The following is a 21992-nucleotide window of genomic DNA, read 5'->3' as shown; positions in this document are numbered from 1 at the left end:
GGGGTTTTTAAAGTTAATTCAGGTTAAATGCTGAAAACCTCTCTCAGTCTAGAATGAAGAATTTGACGACTTGCTCATTTGGGTACTACCATCTGGAACAGAATACTTCCTGGGATAAACCCTTAAACTGATCAGATACAAAAAACCCCAAAGACCAGGTCATTTTAGTTTTAAATATAATTGCATTCACAATGTTAGGGCAAATTTAAATGCACTGTATTCCAAGGGTTCAAGTCAGCCATAGAAACTATGAGAGGCTGTAAAGGACAACTCTGCACTTCACAGTCTGAGCATACAAACCCCACGGATCAGTAACAGTGAAGGTAGCATACCCACAAACCCTCTGAATTGCCTATGGACACATACAAACAAAGACACCAAGGCACTGCTTCTCGGTCTTGCCTCTGGTATGGAAAAGACCAGACCTAAAGAAAAATTTTCCATTTACTATTACTGTTCATTAAGAAGCTGAAACTGGAATGTTTAAAGAGGGGAGTAGGAAAAGATTCTGTAGGGTTTTTAACCACAAGACATCTAAATGTGGCGACTAGACTTACTGGAGTTAAATAAGTCAGAGAAGTTGTTTGGGTTTTTTTAATCAAGAAAGTCTACTAAGAAACTGAAATTCTAAAAATCAAGCACATGAATTATCGGATTCTGCTTCACAGCTTACTCTGATTGTGTAAACAGAGCTTAGGGATTTATAGAAGAGTTCTGCAAAAAAGACTGCAAAATCGAAACCCTCTAGTTCAACTTCTTCATTCACCAGAAATTATTAAACATTAATAACAGCTCTTACAAATCCTGATTTGGAGACAAGGCATTCTTATTGAAGCAAGGGCAAACTAAAAATGCATAAGCATCAGTGTTGCTTTCCAGGCTGAAATAAAGTATTAGTACATTCCTTACATATTACAATAAGAACAGTGTCACTAACGTTAGATTGTACTAAATGATATCTATTTTTGTTACGCTAAGACATCCCATTCATTAACTCTTCTTGTGTTGTTCTGAGCTCCTGCTCTGAGGTACATGGTCTTGGAAAAAATCTAACTTGCCTATCCATCAACAGTGACAATTAGTTCGCAGAGAATTGGACATACATGCACACTTTTTTAAGAGCTTATACTTCATTATGCATTTTTTATCTGAATCAGAAGTACACTAAAACTGTCTTTTTTAATACAATATCCCATTTTTGTTGATGGATTTCTCAGGCAATGACATAAATCTTAAGTATGCTCTAGCTGCATTTGTTGCTACTCAAAATTATGTAATAAACCCCAATAATAAAATTCAAGAATTAAGTAAATTTCTTTATGCTTTTCAGGAAATGTTAAGAAAGTTATAAGCAATTAGTGTAGCTGCTCCAAAAGATTATAAAATCACAAAAAGAAGGATGAAGAGGCTAAGTAACAGTGTGCACCACCACTTGGCAACAGAGCCACAAGGTGAACTTACTGTTTCTTGATGAATTCATGATTAATATACCTACAGCTTTGGCAATCCTACAGCAAATGCCCCACAAGTAAAAATCGTGCATTATTATGAGACCGGCTGGTTGAGATTTTTGAGATGGAACTAACCTGAATATTCATGACTAGATGCATGAATTCAGCCATTACTTTCTGGCAGAGAATCCAAGTAACTCAGAAATTGCTACAGTGATTAGAGAGTGTGCAGGCATTATGCTGGAACCAGCAAGTTTGATATGTAAGCAGCACAAATGTTGTTGATGGGTGTGTTACCAGTTCGAGCTAAGAGAGAGTGAATCAAAGTACATAAATGAGGTAGAGGCTAATATGAAGACTGGAGATTTCAAGTAGGCTTGAATCAGGCAGATGAAGGCAGTAGAGATGTTGAATTTTTCATGAATCTCTCATTCATGTTCTTTTCTAGGTGGCACCCCCCACTTCTTTTATAGCACTTCCCAGTTTTAGTGGGGGAGGGAGGGAAGGACGGAAATCCGGATAAATTATGAGACCAATTTAGTCTCTTGACACAGTAGAATTGGACAGAATTTAAAAAGCCTGCATGCAGAAGGAAACAAATATATTTGAAGAATGCAAGCCTAAGTATTAATTTTGATGTAAACCTTCCATGTGAGATTTTATACTGCACTTGCACATGAAAACAGCTTTGAAATGTGAGCCTCACTTATATTGTCACCCTATTTTCAAATTAAACAGCTAACAGCCAGACTTACTCAAATTTGAAAAACTCCTTTACACGGGGGTTAACCATGCATTTGTAAGTTCCTCAGGTAGATGAAAAATTTTAGGAAGACAAAGCGGTTTACACCATCCTTCATCCACCACACATGGAAAATTTCTGAACAGTGTTTAAAATACATGCCCTACATAAATGCTATTAACACTATCTTCATAGAATTCTTAGAAGTGATAGTAAGACAAAGTTCATCCCATTGCACAGTTCCCAAATCCAAAAGCATTCTCTTTTCCATCTCTCAGAATGCTCGACAACTTTAATCTACAGATTAAAGACACATAAACTATGGATAAAAGTCTTACTGGAACTAATTTTCCTGTATTAGATTGTTGTTTGTTCTGTATTAGGAAATAGCATGTCAAGAAACCACCATGAACTCTATTTTAGAAGCAACTCATTTCTGTTTTTCTTTTTCCCAGGGGAGTGTGAATGCGCTCCCCACCCCAAAATTATGCAGTCATGCTTCCTACTTCTGGGTAAACCTCAAGGGTCAAGCACACGTGCACTGCAACAGATGAAACACCATGAGAAAACCATCTTTCTGATCATGCTGTCTCCCCCGTCAGGCAAGTATTGCACAACTGAATATGGCTGCATAAATTAACATTATGCAAACCCAGGACTTACCTTCCAGCTGATATTCTCATTGTTTCCACCTGACAGTGGCAAAAAGATGTTATTTACTTTGCTCTACAGGGTTTCAGAATTACATTTGGGGAGAAATGTAGTAGGCTAGTTTCTCCAGTCACTGTAAATCATGTGAACACAGTGTTTAATGGCCATTTTAGCGAAGTTACTTTCAGAATCACAAACACAATTGTCTACAGCAGCCCAGACTTCAATTTTGGGAACCATGGCCACTCTCACACTTTCTACTAGGCCTATTTCTTAATTTCTTAACCAGGACCATTCTAGCCTTCAGACGGTTACGTTATTCAACTGAAGATTCAACAGAATAAAGGAGAACGCACAAAACACAGAAGGACGTGCACAAACCATGGCATAAAGATTCTGTTTGCATTGCAGGAGGACAAGGACTAACCCAAGCCTGATACTTGCTCAATTACTAGAATGGCTGTAGACCCTCACACACCACAATCTAGTTAATTGACAGAACAACTTCTGCTCTGCTGTTAGAAAGTAATTGACAGAACAACTTCTGCTCTGCTGTTAGAAAGTAGGCCCATTCATAAACGCTGCCTTCACTGAAGGCGCCAAGCTGGCTGCATTTACATTATGGGTGTGGTTCCAGCCATGCAGTCTGAGACCCTAGGGGACAGACATCAGCTCTCTCTCCCGCTCTTCCATACATCCAGCTTTGAAAGAACCCATCCCAAGCACACAAGTCCTCTCTCAAGGTTCAGTCCCAAACATTAAGTAAAGACAGAGGAGCACACCTGCTCTGAACAGCCAGAGTATCCAAAGGTCCCAATAGTTGTGTATGGCTATAATGTTTTACAAAACTAAACTAAAACCATTATTAAAGCCAAAAGAACAAAACTTAAATCATGCTTCTGGGCATTCTGCACTTACTGAATTCAAGTCCCAATGTAAAACATGAAAGGCTCCTGTTCTACACATCCCCATGCTTTCAGATTAAACTGAACACTATCCATCCATAAAGACTAACATCTTTAGGCAAGGATTATTTTAGTGGACAAACATTTGAAGATTAATAGTAAAAACCCCAATATTTCTACACATCTGTCATTATTGGTTGTCTAAAAACAACTCCATTGATTATCATAGTTTCTTTATTATCAATTTTTACTCGGATCCCTATCCAAGCGACTCCTCTTCTATCCAGGGACAAAATGTCCTCCATTTTTCAACATTACCACTACCAATAGCTAGGAAACTTGTAAAAACACAGTACACCTGCTTATGTTTGCCTAGTAGTAACCAGAGACTTTTCCCCTCTGTGTTCTAAAAATCACAGCTAGCCAGTGTTGGGTTTATAATCCCAGAAACAGAAATTTAAGTTAAAATAACGAACATCAAGGATACACAGTTGTGTCAAATCAGCTGGAGTCAGACAGGATCCTGAATAATCCACACAGCACTGTCAAAGTACTTTTATTCCTGACTCAAGTTGTAAAATGAACTCTTTCTAGAAGCCCTGCTGCCACTATTTTATTGCTGAAATACGTATGTACCATTCTTTCAAGTTCATTGAAAGGCTATTGGCATCAGAAATTGCAAAACACAGTGACATGCACGCAGTATTCAAAGCCAGAATTCTAAACCCAGCTTTTACAGTGATTTCCCGAACAGCAGGCAGTCAGATACATGCCAGCAGTTTCTGCCCATGTGAAGTCCAACTGATCTCAACAAAACCTTGCAAGCTGGTAAGCAGCTCTCCAAGGAGATGGGCAAAACAACTGTGTGAAATGAAAACAATAATCGCTTGCATTAGAGCTGTATTGTGGTATTTGTTTTTACAACAGTATTATTTCATATGTAGAAACATCTACTCTAAGTCTTTGTTTCCATATTTTGTAGGTATATCATGCTTTCTCAGGAGCACAGTATTATTTTCAAACTCCTCCTTGACAGTTATTCCCACATTGCGCCTACTACATTGTTGAGCCTACACAACTGTTTGTGTGGTCACGCTGTGAGCTGGATAACAGACTAGGTAGGGCAGGTAATTTGTAAACAAACCCCCCCCATCCGAACCTGCAATCAGATCTGTTCAACAGAAGCTCCTGCCCTTAAACAATTGCAATAGGATCTAACATGTCCGCATACTTAAAAGCATATTAGGCCACAAGCAATTCCCACTTTGTTGGAGTTGTTCAGTAACAAAGCATCCAATGAAGCTTATGAAATCCAACAGATATTGTACAAAAACATCTTCTATAGGGCCACATGATAAACTACATTTACTATGCCATTTTTAACATTAAAATGTGACCTTTCTATGCATATCCAGACACTAATATATTCTATCATGTCTCTCCCAGAAGTACCCCCACAAGATATATGCAGTCTAAATAGGCCATTCAACTTCAGCTGCCCTGGAGCCAGAAATTCATAGCTTCAGACTGTTTGTTGTGGTTTTGGTTTTTTTTTTTTGTTTGGGTTTTTTTTTTTTTTAACCAAAACAAGTCTGACAATTCTAATGCTCAAACATTAAGCACGATGCTTATTTAGTCAACTGCCCTGATTCCATAAGGAAAATATTCTGTAGCATTCTCTTTTGTATACAAAGAGTTAGTGTAGCTGCCAGAGTAAAAACGATTTGTGGTTTTATAAGCAAACGCCAAAACTATGTCTAAAAGGGAAAAATTGCCAAACTGAGTCAAACTAGTGGTTTAACTCTTCAAATATCCTGATTAACCATGGCCAGTATGCAGTTTTAAGAACAGTATAACACACACACACTCATTTGCAGTGATTTATTGATTTATGCTTTATACCATGGAAAAAAATTACATACATTTCAACATTCCTTGTATAACTGATATAGAATGTGTAATATTACTTTGCACTGTGCTAAACTCTTGACCGTAACAATACCTCATGGCAGTAAGTCCCATGGGCTAATACAGAACATGACTTTTTAAAAACAGTGTTTTAAACATTTTATGTATAAAAAAATCCTGGAGAAATCCTCTGTGTAACATAATCCAGATTTTAAAAACTGTTTCAGACCTTACAGTATCCATTTTTTTTCTATTCTACTTCAATTTATTTTTCTATTCTACTTCAATTTATTTTTCTCATCTGTCTTCTCTAAACTAAACCAACCTCAAATTTCCCTCTGCCTCATACTTCCCCACTATTTTCTTTCCTATTAGTACCAGACCTTACTATAGAATTTCAGAGATCTATCAGCTAACAATCAACAGGAAATACTTTAAATAAGATTCCTCCCCCCTTTAATCTCATGCACCTCTATGAACATCACTAAAAATCAGACGGTTTTATGAAGATGTTCAATGACACACAATAGCAATAACTCACTAGCTTAAATTATTCTTATATATGAGTCAGCCTTATCCCTGATCTTTCTCTATGTTATCCTCAAGTTCCTTGATCTCCTCCAGTCTCAAGCAACCTATACAAGACTGTCACCTCAAATTTAATTTGTTTCAGTTTTCTAGATCTTCAATAATACAGGAAGAAATTAATGGTAACAAAACCTGAACAGTCCATTATCTAGTCATTGTACTGTATCTCCTTGATGAAAATTTCTTCCATGCAGATGCTACTGTCTCCACCAACTATTCCTTAACATTTTTCAAGGGGAAACTAATCTAATCCAATGTGACTTGGAAACGATATACACTCACTCTTCTCGGGGGAGAGAGGGAAGTAAGATTTTTCTGATTCATCCTCCAAAGATCAAACTGCATGTCAACATGCATCTTCACTTTATAAGATAGTTTAGATTTCATGTGTTTATGAGGCACAGTGCCAACATGAAAAATATACCTCTAAGAACACTTACTAAAAAAAAAGTGTGTCACCAGCTAACACGATGCAATATTTTTTAAAAAAGTTAACAGACGTGACTCTCATATGAAATAAGAAACGAAAATGCCAGATCTGAATATGCTGCTGAAAATATAAATTATTCCAACTTTGACTGCATCCCTTTCAGAACTAGCTATAGCATAGGCCGCATCTGCAGGGGATGCTATTCTAGACCACATAATAAAAGATTACTTCAATTTAAGACAACTGAGCAATACACAGCTTCAATTTTGACAGATATATGAATTAAAAATAATATATCTAAAAATACATATAAAGCCAGAAAACTTTTTTTTCTCTCCAACGATTAATAGCATATTTTCAGTTAACAGACAAATTACCTGGTTCAACAGAAGGGGGAAACTGGCAAGCTACCAGTGTCATATTCATAAAGCAAATTAGAAAAAACAAAAATGCTTGACTTTTCAGTTATTATTTCTATCACTCCAAGGCAATAACATTATTTACTGTAATCTGACACTTTTTTAGTTACCATGACAAATCCTATAGTGTCTAGTTGAAAAAACATACTTTAAGAACAAAAAGGTCACGATGATGAACTTTCACAATTTTCTTACTGCCCATACATTCTTTCAAAACACCAGTATTCCTAAATATATTCTCACTGCAAGAGCTTTAAGATTACATCTGCTAAGTCATCCACTCTTTGGAGACCATTGCCAAACAGTTCGAGACTTACATTGGATTTTTTTTTTCCTTTTATTACACGAGACTGTCTCTAGTTCATACGTATTTAACAGTAAGTGACAAGACAGAATGTCTAAATAATAAAGCCAATTAAATACATTTTAGTCCATATTCATATAATAGTGAACACTTCCACAAGCTATAAAGTATTAACTATTCTTTATCAGCTTTCGAAACTATAACCGTCAAGCACTCTTCCCCAAAAATTCCACTTTGGGATGTAACTTAGCTAACATTAACACTTAAACATGTGCAAAGTGCCATTAAGTAATTGATGTTATGCCTATGTATTTACCATTCATATTAGTCATTATGCATGAATACAGCAATTTAAGGGAGTAAGATCTAGTTCTGTCTTCTACATTAGTTCTGAAAACATTAAAATACTGTTAAACTTGTGAATAAAGAAAACACATCATATTTAAAGCAGACAGATAGGGCTAAACACTGCTTTGGCAATTATTTATACCCAAAATCAACAGGAAAATCAACTAACAGCTGAAGGGAAGTCAATAATACACATTAAGCACAGTCAGGAAGGAACCTTTCAAACATCATTAAATTTCTATCCTGTCCTAACCAAACTACTTTCCATGCTTGCACTTCCTTCCAAAAATGAAGCTTTCTAGAGGAACATTTACAAAAAAGAGTAAGTAAGGCAGAGTTAGAGAATAGGAAAATATAAAGCAGATACTGTATTTCTGCCTCTGTTTCTGTTTGTACAAAAAACATATCCAGTAACATACACTACTGATATAGATGAAACAATTGCACAAATGAGCATTTACAAGTTCCCTCCTGGGTCTGAAATACCTCAGCAGGAATTAAAGCATGATTTAACATGTCATAACAATTGAATAAATTAGAAAAATACTGTAACCTCAGGCAACATTAATTCCCCAATTTGCCAATGAGCGTCTTTCTGTCAGGGAGAAGGCAGTGGAACCCTTTTCTTTGTCAAGTCTCCTTTAAAACCACCAATCTTCTATTATGCAGAGATACGGGAGCATCTCTCATTAGTGCAAACACAAGCACAATACTTCCTTTAAAAGTTACATTCCAAGCTTATTAGATGGTCAGTGTCTTGGGGCAATATAGAGGAACAGCAGGGCAATACATAGCAACATGGTATACAGGGTTTTCACCACATGAACCCTTCAGCTCGCACCAGTTGTTTTTTTTTTTTTAAAACAGCGCAAAGGAGAATTCTCAGAGAAATATGAAGACAACGATGTAACTCTGCACGTGTTGTGGGCAGCTTCCTGCAATCACACAGGACAGCACAAGAAGAAAACAATACAGGGGTCATTATTCAATCTGTTGAATTATTCTGCATTGGTTTGAGATTTCTTAATGCAAAACATAATATATATCCACTACCTAAGATACAATGTAGTTTACATAAAACAGTATTTAAAACATCCTACTTGTCTAACATTTAGTATCCTTTGATATAAGCATTTACGTACCTCAGAATGCAACTGGTCTATTTGTCCAAGAAACAGACCACTTATGTACCTACTGGTCTCTGGACAGCATCTGGTCAAGCTACTGTGTCATATTTGACTAACAAGAATCATGGGAGCAAACAGATATTTTGGGTCAAGGAGTTCAAATCCCAAGGTACTGTGGAAAACTACATGTTATATCCCCTCCCCTCCTTACATAAGCTAACCAGCTCCATCTTAAAGACAGTCTTATTCCACTACTCCTAAGGGAAGGCTGTTTCAGACTTCTATGCCTCCGTTGCTTAGGAACCATCTTTTCCCATTTCCAGACTAGGTTTATTCTCGGATAGTTTATACCCATTTGTTCTCATACCTCAAGCTTAAGAAGCTCTTTTTACCCACCTGTGTTGTTTCACTCATATTTTTCTGAGGAGCAACCTCTTTCATGCTTTATTTTCCCCATCAAATTCTCCATTTGCTCCCTTATGAAGCAAATTCTCCATTCCCTTAGTCATTCTAGGAATCGGTCCCTGTACCTCTCCCAGTCTGAATGCCCTTTTTACTTGATAGCGGGTGATAGGAATTAGACAGTATTCCACATAAGCTGTCACCAGTACCAGAAAAAGTTAATACCACTTTACTTCTTTAAAGGAAAATATTAGTAGGGTAACAACAGTATACTTGTTATCCTAACACTCTTCACAGTTGCTAACTTTGATAGGTTAGTCATCCTGAAGTGTTATAAGATCATCTTCATTTTTTTAATGCTATTAAATATGACTCCTTTTTCTTCTGGTCATGCCCTAAGGTCTCAACTTCATTTTGTGCAAAACCTTTGTTTGTATTGATGATACTTGACATCTGATGAGAAAACACGAGACTGGCATAAGAAGTAGGAACGCATATGTCTTTAATGAAAATACTAAATCTTGAAACTGACCCTTGACAAATTCCACTGCTAACATACTTCCAATACATCATCTTCTGGTCATCCAGTTCTATCCATACTCGACACATCCTGTCACCATTTTAAATCAATTTTCACAGAAACATCACCCTAGTTTTTACATGGAATCATATTACACATTACTTGACTCCTAAGTTAAAAGAGGTCAGCTCTAACCATGTATCCTCTCCAAGAAGTCAGGTATCTTATAAAGACCCATTAGATTTCTCTGACAAAGTCTTCCTCTGTTAAGAGCCGTATTACTTGTTACTCCATTCTCCTCTTACCTCCATATAGAATAGCTTCTCTTTCTAAATTTAAACAAATCCCTGAATATTAAGGTCACACTAATGATGCAATAACTATCCTGAACCAGCTTTTCCTCTAAACATAGGGACTACTTTTGCTGCTCACCATCCATCCAATACACTTCTCCCTTGACATTTAATAACAATTCTTGCAACTGAGCCTCTAATTACACAGACCACCTACTTCAAAATTCCAGAGTAAATATTATGTAGTCCCACTGATCTGCACCTGGGAAGTTTGACTTTATCTTTATGGAAATCATTTTTATAACCTCACTTCAGTAAGACCTATTTGCCAGTGTGCTTGTGTTCAAAACAGTCTTCACTGAAAATTAAGGCAAACTTTTCATGTAGTCTTTCACCTGTATCCAAATTATTTTTAGTCTTATTTCATTGTCCCCATGCTTCCTGACAAGACAAGTGATCAGTCTTTTTCAGGTTTTCTGCTTACTCCTCTTCAATTTGCTATTAACCTTGTTAGATCTTGCATCTCCACTTTTTTTGTATATGGAAAAAAAAAGAAAGTTTGGTAAGAGTACAAATATTTTATACACTTGACAGAATTATCTGCATTTATTGCTGTATCAGAAGTTCAGCCATGCCAGAAGTAGCTGAAAGCATCTCATCAAATAAGCCCTGAACATTGCTGTAAAACTGGAATTACAAGAACATTTGGATGATAAACTAAGTTATGGCCTTTGCAATTTGAGTGTTCACTTCTGTAATTCCAATTATTAACAGATTTTCACGACACTCAGAGAGAGGTTTGGGTCTTTTTTTTGCTTTAGTTGGGCCTTTGCTTGTTTTTCCCCCCTAAATGATGTATGCCTAAAACATGAATAAAAATATTAATGCCACAAGGTCTCCCCAGAGCTAGAAAAAGAGAAGGCAAGTTAAGGCTGCTTAATTTCAGCTTTACCTCAGATGTTACATCCAAATGAAAAAAAAAAAAAATATATATATACAGGTTTTGCTGTTGCTTAATATTTTGGTTTGAAAACACACTGCACAGCTATTACAAAACTTACTTGAAGGAAAAATAAGTCTGCAGAACCAAGGTTCGAATTTAGGATTACTATAGCAACAGAGAGGAGGGAGGGGAAAATTACCAGATTACTCTCTCAGATCATCAAATCCTTGAAAGAATAAATTTAGATTTGAGTTTCAGTCAAATGAACTGAATTTATCCTATTCATTAATGATTAACACATCCAATTAAGGACTAAATTAAACAAGCAAAAACTGTAGAACAAGAAGTAAAGTAGCAAATACAAAATTTCAGACTGAATAACCTCACTTTTTCCTTCTACCATTAAATATTTGGTATCGCAACAGGCCTTCAAACCAATAACTGATAACAGAGTATTATTTGGGAATACCAGGGAACGCAGAAATAAGCTTAAGCTCTTTAAAAAGGTGACATTATGAAAAACGCAGGTTATCCTAAGTAACTAATTACTCACATCCCTTTTCTTTATGCAATCTTCAGCATTCTTTGTATTTTGGGGTTGTTTTAATAAATGCTGAAAAGTAATTAGCGTAATGGACACTATTCCAGTATCAATAAATATCATACTTAGGTTAATGACTGAAAAAAGAGCAAGAAAAACAGTAGTCTTAGTCTTTTTGGGAGACCACTTATTTCAATACTTTAACCCACTCACATTAGATAGGATCCCAAACCCATTAAACATGTAGCTGAAGTGGCAAATGCAGCTACAAAGGTTTATTTTTGACATTGTAAGCTTTGCTTGAGGCATGGAGGGGTATCTCCCCACTTTAGTGGTAAGTATTGACCCACTAAGACTCTAGGCTTCAGGCAACTTTTCCACGAGCCAGAATGTTCAATTAATAAGGCTGCCCTCATAATTTGCAAGACTGCCTAAGTCCAGCTTTTCTGGCTGACGTTCAGATTTTAACCATGCTTCCCAGCCTTCTGTTCACCACTTCTGGCTTTTGTTGACCAGCTGCCAAAATGCTCATTATTTTCTGGTGGCTGGGCAGGCCAGAGGACAGTTTGAGAGACTACCTTCCTCCAATTTGTGCAGCAAACTGTTCACTGTGTTCTCTGCTCTTGGCTCCTCCCCAAGTTGCTGCAGTGATGGAAAACTGGAGGATACTGGAAGGACTATCAATCCACCACTGTGAAGCAAGGGCACAGGCATCTTAACTGGGGTTTCCTTGTCCTTAAATCAACATCTCCATTAACAGACTGGAATTAAGTCAAATAAAGTGTCCTAGATCAACAATAAAGACTACAGCAGATCCAGAAGTGGGTGTCCCACCTGTCAAAATCCTTACCCTATGCTGCAGTCACAAACATCCTCTCCTTCCAGGAGAGAGGCAAGAAGCTCAGTATAAGCTGATCCACATAACTCAGCAGCATCAAGATTAGTGCAGGTTCTGAAGTAGGTTGAAAGTAAAGTGGGAAAAACACACAGGCAGACATTCAGTTGCAAGTACCAGGCAATCAAACAGAACAACAGGATGGTCCTCTCTGAGTCCAAGGCACAGAAATCCACCACCCTTCCTTGACACATAAAAGACATAATAGCTTTCCCTTAGATTAAGTATATATATTTTATCTCCCTCTCCACCCAAACTATGTATGATTCACTTGCTTTGGGAAAGCTCTAAAGAATTCACTTTTTGCCTAAATCCCTGTATAAGCAAACAGGGAAAAAAAGATTAATTTCCTATGTACAGTTGAGATTAAGCAAATATCTAAAATAATTATTAATTTATTTTTCCTGCCTATTAATAGATTTCAAAATAATTTAATATGTACCACAAATGTTCTACATAACCAAATAAATTTTTACAGTATACTTCTGGCCACCACCACTTTATGAAAAATAATTTACAAAAATGAACACCACTTTCCTGACTTCTTCATCCTTAATTCACTCATAAAAGATATAAAATTTTTCTGAAATGCTTCCAAGTTATCAGTTATAACCAAAATTACCAGAATAGCTTTGAAAGCTCACCATCTAATAAATTTTACTTTAGGTCCAAGAGGGAGGGGAAAAAACAAAAACCAAAAAACCTACACCTTGCTATATATACTAGTAGGCTTAAAAATTATATCCACAGTACAGAAAGAAAATTTATTTTGGAATCAAAATAGAATCTTGTGCTTTACCCTGAATCTGTTATTCAAATCATACGGAAACTGGAAGTGACATTTAAAAATAAACCAACACTTTAGTTGTGTAGAATTTTGCCTGAAAATCGTGAAAAACTTTTCAGCAACTGAAAGCACCTAGAGAAAGATAACAGAACTAATAAAGCACGATTTCCTATCAACAGAAGTCTCCCATGCTTCCCTATTTATCCTTTTTATCCCACGTGCTTATGTTCCCCTCTACATCCTGCAAGAGTCCATCCTTGCTCCTCCCTTCACCTGAGCACTGGTCCACCCAGGTTGGCCACGCAAGTGACAAAATACACTACAACTGGTCCGGAGCTACCCATACACCGACTGGCAGGCAAGGGTGTAATGGCTACACAGCCCGATGCTCCTGCTTCTCAAAACAAACTAGGAGCCATGCCCCTCTCTTAGTCGGGGCACAAGTTTGGCAATCAGATTATATGTTACTGGCAGAAACTTTGTGTGTTTGAAGTCACCATTTTGCTGTTAAATGTAGCTGAATGTAGCTAATAGGTTCAGAAGCTGAAGAGAAAAATAAGTCCCTTTAACTTTGGAATACTTTAAGCTGTGTCAATTCAAAATTACTATGCAAAGCTAAGTTAGACAAGATTTTTTGGAGAAAAAAACCCCAAGTATACTGCATCTCTCAGTTAATGCACAACAGCAGCAATGTCTTATTTTGCTGAATTTTAGATGCAATGGATGTTTCGCATGCATACATACTTTACAGATTTTCATCAATATTTTGTAGTGATAATACCTAAAGAAATTGTTTCACCTGTTAAAAGAAAACTAAACTCAAAGTATGCCTTATCCTTCACCTCCACAGTCACAATGCAGGAACAGTAACTTTACGCTCAGTAGTATATAACAAACAAACAAACAAACAAACAAAAAAAAACAAAAAAACAACCAACCAAAAAAAACACAGAAGACAATCTTCATGAGTCAAGGTTTTCCCAGACACTTGCTGGTTTAATCTGGCATTAGCTATAATAAAGCTGAAATAGTGTATCAGACCTCTCAAGATTCAAGATCTGAAATAAGATAGAGATAAAAAGCATAAAAAGCACGACAACAAGAATTTGAGATTTGTATGTACAAAACAAAAACAAACCCAAAATAAACTAAAATAAGTTTCTATGGCTGCAAGTCAAATTACAGTTTTTAGTCTAAAGTTACTTTTACATGTTTACTGCTTCCAACTAAAAACCTAGATGATCTTAGGTAGAGTAATTTGATTTCCTCCCAAATCTTCAGTGCATAAATGTACCACAACTTAACATTTATCTACTCATTTGATGTGAAAGTATCAAAGACACCATAAAGTGTTACTGATTAACTGCATTTACTGTTCACTGTTTCCATGACCCCTTTTCAGCAATTCAATTAGGTATATGGAAGAAAAAGAAAATCTCAGAACTCTGAAGTATTTTACTCCCTATCTTTTCAGATTTCAGGAGTCAAGATCTGAAAACCATGTACAAAATACAGTGTAAAAATCAATAATTTTAAAAGACGAAACCCAATACATTAGTCAATTAAAAATACAAAGGAATATTTGATTAGTCTGAAGAGCATGGAAACTCCAAATCTCAGTTTTAAAGAGTAGCTCTTAATATCTCAGTTTTAAAACTGAATTGAAATGCACTTTCACATATGTCAATTTTCAATTAATCTGGAGGGAAAGCCACTCAACTAAGTGATAGCAAAAAACTCTTTTGATGTCCCGCTGGCTAACGCAACTGATTGGAGGTTGAAAGGTTGATCTTTCACTGAATAGTAACTGTACCCAACAGAGCAGGCAGAGATCATTTCTCAAAACGCAATCTAATAAGCAAGGTCAGAAGGAGGAAGTTCAGAAGGTGCTGAAGAAGTTGTTACTCCTGTTTGGCTACGCCTTCAAGGATGACATTTTCAGTTTCTTCTTAACAGTCAAAGAGTCAATCCGGCAAAGCCAGCAAGCATACATGCTGGTCAGCCAGTCTGACTGATAGTAGTTATTCAAATCCACCTCTACACTAAAACTTAACTTGCCCTGAAATGAAGAACCGTGAGACTTTAAAATCCCCCAAAGTAGCAGTAATACTTATTAAAGACCAGGACCATTGATTAGAATGTTAAACCGGAGCCCTCATGACAAATGACATCATCTCAGCTTATACCTGATTTGAAAAAGCAGTAGTTCTAAAACCAGTCTAAAAACGATGTTTCCTGGAGTCTCTGCCCTTACAACTTTGCAACCACTAACCACTAAAATTTCTGAACTGACAAGACCACAGTAAACAACATCCTCTGACTGGTGAGAAAAGAAACCAATTATTTGCTTCAATTTGACTAAAGATCATCAAGATTAGTCTCAATAAACAACAGATGCTTACTGAGATGATAACAGATGTTATCAAAAAGTTATGTTGAGCATTCCATTAAATTACTATGGAACCCTGTGACTGTACACACAATACTTTAAAATGATAGGAAAAGTAACCATAGAAAAGGGTAATTTTAAAGTAAAAATTATCATAGATCAAAATATCTATATAACCAGTACTTTTTAAAGAAGCTTTCCTCAGGAAATAAACTGGTTTACATGATTCACACTTTACACCTTTCTTTGCCAACAGGTTTGTACACCTACTGTTCTCAGCCCTACCAAAAAGGAGTACCTTAAGACAAATGCTGAATAAGTGGCAAGACTAGGTAATGTTTTCCTATTCCCCTGAGAAGGCTGATTAAATTATATGAATGAAAATTGCAAAACTCAGGTAATCTAGGAGCTTCTACTATTTTTAAAAAAACACTTGCTTTTGAATCTGTTAATATAGAAGAACTATAACAGAAGAGTTTTAGACAGGTTCCTCAGCAGATGTCAAATGACCTGTACAACAGAATCAGCACTTTAAACTTACATTCATATCTGCTCACAATCACTTTTTAAATATAAAGCACCTATCACTCTAAAAGTGTCTAAGAAATATTTAATTACAGTATGAATTACTAATACAGTGCTATTTCAGAGATTGTTTTCTGCCATGCAGCATGGTCAAAGAGTAAATTCTAATTTAAAAGCCATCAAAATCAGAAATTTAGCATTATTTTTTACTTCATGTCCTCATGCTTCCGGTGTCCTCACTGCACAACAGAAGCGATACTTCTCTGATACGGTCTCCCTCATAAAATAGTGGGCAAGTTTTGTTACTATTATTTTTTCCCTCAAAGCAGGACTGGCTCATTTGCATAGCAACAGTTTGGGATTTACAAATTACTCGCTATTCACCATTGCTATAGTTCTTAAATAATTAAGAAAACTATTTCTACAACTCAGAAAAGAAGTGGGTACAAGATTTACTGTCTAGCCTCCTCAGAGTTAGAAAGCACTTGTCACATAGGAGTTATATGCTTACTAGCAATCAACGTGCTAAGCATCCTTCTAGTTTGAAACCTCCGGTTGTAATATTTTATTCTATTTATTAACTGAACTGGCTACTTCAAAATTCAGCTTTTTCCTCCTAGAGCAAGTCACAGAATGTTGGGTGAGGAGATTTATTAAAAGCACTTCATGCTGCGAAGCTAGCCTTCAAAAAGCGAGACTTGAATGGGGTGGAAGTAGCTTTATCCTTACTCCTGTGAAAGTCTCTCAGTGCTCAAATGGGTTTGTCCACATAATCTCATCAAACGATCTAGTTTCATACATGCAAAACAACATTTAATATTGATGATGAATCTCAAAGAATGAGAACAGAATGGAGTCATTTTCTGTTGGAGACATCTAAAAAGAACTGTCACAGAAAAATACTGATTCAGTAAACGACCTTCACTCTACAGCATTAGCGAACCATACTCTAACAAACTTATTGGCACAACATGCTAGCAAAAGTGCTTGTTTCAGATGAAGCACAAACGTTCAGATTTCTCACACCATTTTATAATGGCCAAACATAAAAAGAAACTATTCAGGCAACACAACAGTTTTGGGCTAAAAAGCACTATCCTCAGTGTGGAACCTCATATAGAAACAGAACTCCAGTAAAACTACAAGATACTTAAACATGCAAACGTAGTAACGCACATATTATCTTGCTACAGTGAAGATGTACAAACTTGCAATTGTCTCTTCCACCAAGTTTAAATTCTGTAATTGAGGCAAACTACATAGAACATTATGTTCACTTAAGACTATTTTTACACGATCACATCAAATCTGCTTACTGAATGTAAAGAAATACCAAAGCCACCTGCTCCAGAATTGAGAAGCCAGACCATAGTTGCATTTTTTCCTCACTTATTATACAACAGCTCTAAAAAGAATATTTCCTTATTGAGGCACGGAATTGTTACATCAATCAATTTAATAACAAAAAATGGAACCCTATTTCAGAAATAGTTTGCATTTCTTTATTTTAAAAATAAATTCTTTATTCTACAAAAAAGAACAAATTTGCAGCAGTTAAGAACTGCTAACGCACATTCAGCCACGTTATAAGAACCCAGAGCCGTAAATAGCCTGTGTGCATGGAGATACCTGTAGCTTTCAGCAAAGCATACTGAAATTGCCTAGCAGTAGTTCCAGTTTGAGAATTCATAAACTGCAGGTAGACGTGTTTTATAAAGCTCCATATACAGCCATGTCACCATGCAAGAAAACAGAATACTTCTGGTATATGATAACGTTATGACCTACAGCAACTTTCCAAAAAGCAGAGAATAAAACAAAACCAGCAATGAGCTTACACCATTGAGCTACAGCAGTATCTAATGAAAGATTTAAACCCATTGCTATTCCCAGCCCTCTATCTCAGTACAGCCATAGATATTTTTCCAGCTTGACTGGATTTTCCCCCTCCCTAATTGATAGTTTTACCCAAAGCAAACGTAGCTTCAAAATCAACCTTAAAAGCAGCAGAGAGACTGTGCAGTAATTATGTGCAGAAAGACGTGACATTTTGTATCAAAAGCAGACACTAGAAATGCTAAAATATAGACACCCCTTCCAGCAGAGGAAACAAAACAACTGCCCGTCCGCTGCTGCTACTGGTGCCCCGCCAATCAATAACACCGCACAAACGCATCACATCTCCTCCTTCATTCCTACGTCCTCTGCGGACGATTATTTGGACGCTCTAATGCCCGCATTTTGCCAAGCATAATCAGCAGGTCACCTCGCAGTCTAGAAGAAGGAGCAGGTGAAGCAGAAGGGCGGCGGGGGAAGAGCCAGCAGACGCATCGCTTGGGTGCAATGGAGATTTAAAGGCTGAGCAGCCGCTTTCTGCGGCGGCAACAGCAGCATCCCACCTCGCTCAGGGAGGTGGGCACGGGCAGGGGGACCGTCTCTCCTGAGAGAGGGCTGACAGGAACCTGCCCCTCCAACCCCAAACGCCCCTGCAGCTCAGCTCCGTCCCACTCAGCGGCTGCAGACTACCTCATTCCGCCCCACATCGCTCCAGAGACCCGAAACCCTCCTTCCCCGCCCCTGCCCGTCACCGCAGGCACCCTGCGAGCAGCGGGCAGCTGTTTTTTCCACACACAAACCCCCCACCCGCCCGCTGCTTGTTTTCAAGGCGGAGACAACAACTCCCCTCTCCTCTCCTCCCCGCCGCCCCGGGCTAAACAAGCTGGTTCCAGCGTCTGCGCCCCAGCCTCGCCTCGCCTCCCCCCTCCTCCCCGCGGCGTCTGCGCCCCTCCGCAACGCCCGCCTCCCCCTCACAGCCTGCCCGCCGCCAACGGCTGCGCCCCCGCCCCGAGGACCGTTAACGGCTGCACCCCTCCGCCGCGCGCGCCCCCCGCATTCCTCTGCCCCCCTCCCCCCGGACCGTTACCGGCGGCGCCCCTCCCGCCGCCACCCCCGTAGCCCTCCGCGACAGCGCTCACCCGAGGACAGATGAGAAAGGGCAGCAGGAGGGAGCGGGAAAGAAGGGGCCGCCACAGACGGTCCCGCTGACGAGGCTGCCTCGGCCGCCGCTGCCCCAGCTCCGCCTCCCGCCGCTCCGCTCCGCGCCCTCCTCCCCCACAGCCACCGAGCAGCCCCAGCCCCCACCTGACAGGGTGCGGCTTCCCGAGGCCGCAGGCCAATAACCGCGCCGCCCATTGGAGGGCGCACGCCAGGCGACTAAGCAGCTCTGCCATTGGCCGGCGGGAGGCGCGTGAGGGGGATGGCGGGGAGCGCTGCGGGCGCCGCTGGCGGTGCGTTGCTTCAGCCGGGGCCGCGCTTCGCGGGTCGTGAGGCTCCGGGTGGTGCTGGGTGATTGCCGAGCGACGGGGCAGAGGCTGAGAAGAGCCCCCCGATGCGGGGAAGGGGTTTCTTGTGGAGCTGGATCCCTTCAGAAAGGAGCGGCGCGTCGTCTGGGAAGCTTATCTTACAGCAGGCTGAGAGATAGGGGCGGAAATCAAGTAATTGCCAAGGAAGCGTGGCGATAAAGGGTTCTTTAACCCGTAGCAGAGACGATACCTAATCGCTGGAAGCTCAAAGCAGGGAAAGATCGATCCAGAAGCGCAGATACCCAGTGAGCAGAGTCAAACTTGAGAACTGCGTTGGTGAGGGTTAGAGACATCTGTCAAACCCGAAGGTACTTAAGTCGGTCGAATGTCCTCCGGATGTTAAATTCCAGTCGAATGAGAAGTTGTACACTTGATTCAGGAAGTGTGCAGATACATTGTATAGCTTCTATATAGGAGGCCTTTATAAATCATTCCTTTAGACCGCCTAAGTCTTTTGAAGAGCTGTGTGGCTAGTATAACCCCACAGTTTGTTAGTCACTGCAAATAAAGCACCAACTATAAAGTTAACTTGTTCTGTTAGCCATCTTTATTTTCTGTACATTTTTACTATCATTTCTATATCATTTTAAGACTGCTGGTTTACACTTCTTTTTGGAAACTCTGTTGTATAGAATAGTGCCTGCATCAGGTCAAATGAAGAGTTGGGGATCTGGGAGCAGGCTTTCAGAAACACTAAACTCTTCTCCTCTGTTATCTGTAGCCCCCAGCCCCAAGTTATCCATACAATCAGAAGAAAAATAGACTCCTGCTAGTGAACCTGGTGGGTGCCTTCAGGCACCATAAACATCTCTCCCTTGGAATATGGGAGGAATCTAGCCTGGTCCAACCACTTCCACTGAGGAAACACACTCCACTTACCTAGTTCACGCTTTCTGGCAATTAATCTTCATTTGTTCACTGTTCAGAATGGAAAAACAGGCCATAGAGATACACATAAACTTATATGTGAATTCAACCACCAAAAATGGTGGTTTAGTTGTCAAGTGGTGACACAGAATGATTGTGGCACATCTGACAAGAAGACGCTGGATGTACATCTGCCTAATCAAAAACATCCCACAACAGGACATGTTAGTGTAATTACTAATAATTAGCAAATCATGTCTGAACTTTTTTTTGTAAGAACTGTTGCTATAAGCCTAAAACATTAAAGTCACTTCACCTGTCTGGTACTGAACCCTGTTAAACCCAGTGGATGTGTTTACATACCAGATAGCATACTTTTGTCCTTGTTCAAAGCCTACTCAACAAGATCTGCAGGTGCTCCCGTGTTGTCTTCCCCTTGGTGTGTAGATGACTGTCTGTCAAAACTCTCCTTCATCTTGGCGCCTCGCTTACCTCTCTTACCACAGCATTCAACACGTAAAGCTCTCTTTCTTCTTGTCTGGTAAAGTAACTGGGAGAATGGGTCCATGTTAAAACTAACTCAGCAAAAAAATACTGCTTTGTTTTAAAATGAACGGTTTTCCTATCTAGCTTAGCGTGTGGCTGTAAGAACAGCAGTGCCGAGAAAGAGGGGGACGCTGAGGACAACAGCAGTGCCCAGGGACCAGGGAGGGCAGGGTCATTTTTTCCACTAGCAGTGCTGGTTTCAAGTGTTTGTGTGGTGTCACAACTACCGGGTGTGGTGTCACAAGCAGCTTAGGCTGATCAAAGGATGTGTTTTATCATGGCACCTGTTCGATCTAATGGTGAAATGGTGCAGCAGAGAGCCGTTCCTTTACCACTCTCTTCTGCTGTCCTACCTTGTGACCTGCCCAAGTTCACAGGTTCCTGCTGTCCCCCCGCCCCTTCCATCATATCCCATAATCATGAGGTCAGAGACGATACCGTTTCACCTGGCTTATCTGATTGAAAAATGAGGGGGTGAGGGAGGGGGTGAGGCCAGCTTTCTGCTGAATCAGCTGACTCAACCAACTCGCTCTGCAGCCCAAGACTGCTAAAGCTGATGCGTGATGGTGTTAATCTTGCCAGTTCAGTTTTTGGCCTGACCGGGTTCCTGAACTGCCTCTACCCAGCTGCAGGAATGGCAACGCTTGGTGCAAAGGCAAAGGTAGGATTACACAGGTAGAAACATAAGGGAGGGCACATACATCCTGACACATACTAAAGCAGTATGCTCTGCTGCAGAAATATGGCATCAAAGGCAATCTGAAAAAGCAGTTCTGCATTAAGACATGAAGAACTTGTCTGTCCGTGATAACTCTTACCGGCTGGGTTTACAGCGTTACAGCTACAACAAAAGGTACAGTACGAACCACGCAGTATTTTTCAGCCAGTGGTATTTGACCCCTCCAAGGTGTTCGCACTGCTGGTGAGGAGTCTGGGAAAACGACCAAGACACGCTTGTTGCCAGTAGGCTTGTGCTTGCTGTGTGCACATCTGCACGTGTACTGGGGAACGATTACTGGCCCTTCAAAAAATAGAAAAATACTACCACG

At 39.3% G+C, this 21992-nt stretch overlaps 1 protein-coding gene across 15 annotated transcripts in view; it reads right to left on the bottom strand.

Moving 5' to 3' along the window:
• ADD1 (adducin 1) overlaps positions 1–19299 on the bottom strand; it is a 65822-nt gene extending 46523 nt beyond the window's left edge. For 13 of the 15 annotated variants that reach the window (XM_075499654.1, XM_075499661.1, XM_075499657.1 and 10 more), the window contains exon 1: positions 19144–19298. The gene's annotated coding sequence lies outside the window, so the exon portion shown is untranslated. Of the gene's footprint in view, positions 1–18434; positions 18456–19143 lie in introns of those variants that run through there. The other 2 variants (XM_075499660.1, XM_075499655.1) reach the window with 2 other exon arrangements.
• Positions 19300–21992: the final 2693 nt, after the last annotated feature.

This window comes from Mycteria americana, chromosome 4 (assembly GCF_035582795.1).
Source record: "Mycteria americana isolate JAX WOST 10 ecotype Jacksonville Zoo and Gardens chromosome 4, USCA_MyAme_1.0, whole genome shotgun sequence".
Lineage (NCBI taxonomy): Eukaryota > Metazoa > Chordata > Aves > Ciconiiformes > Ciconiidae > Mycteria > Mycteria americana.
This window is presented reverse-complemented; position numbering and strand designations above follow the sequence as displayed.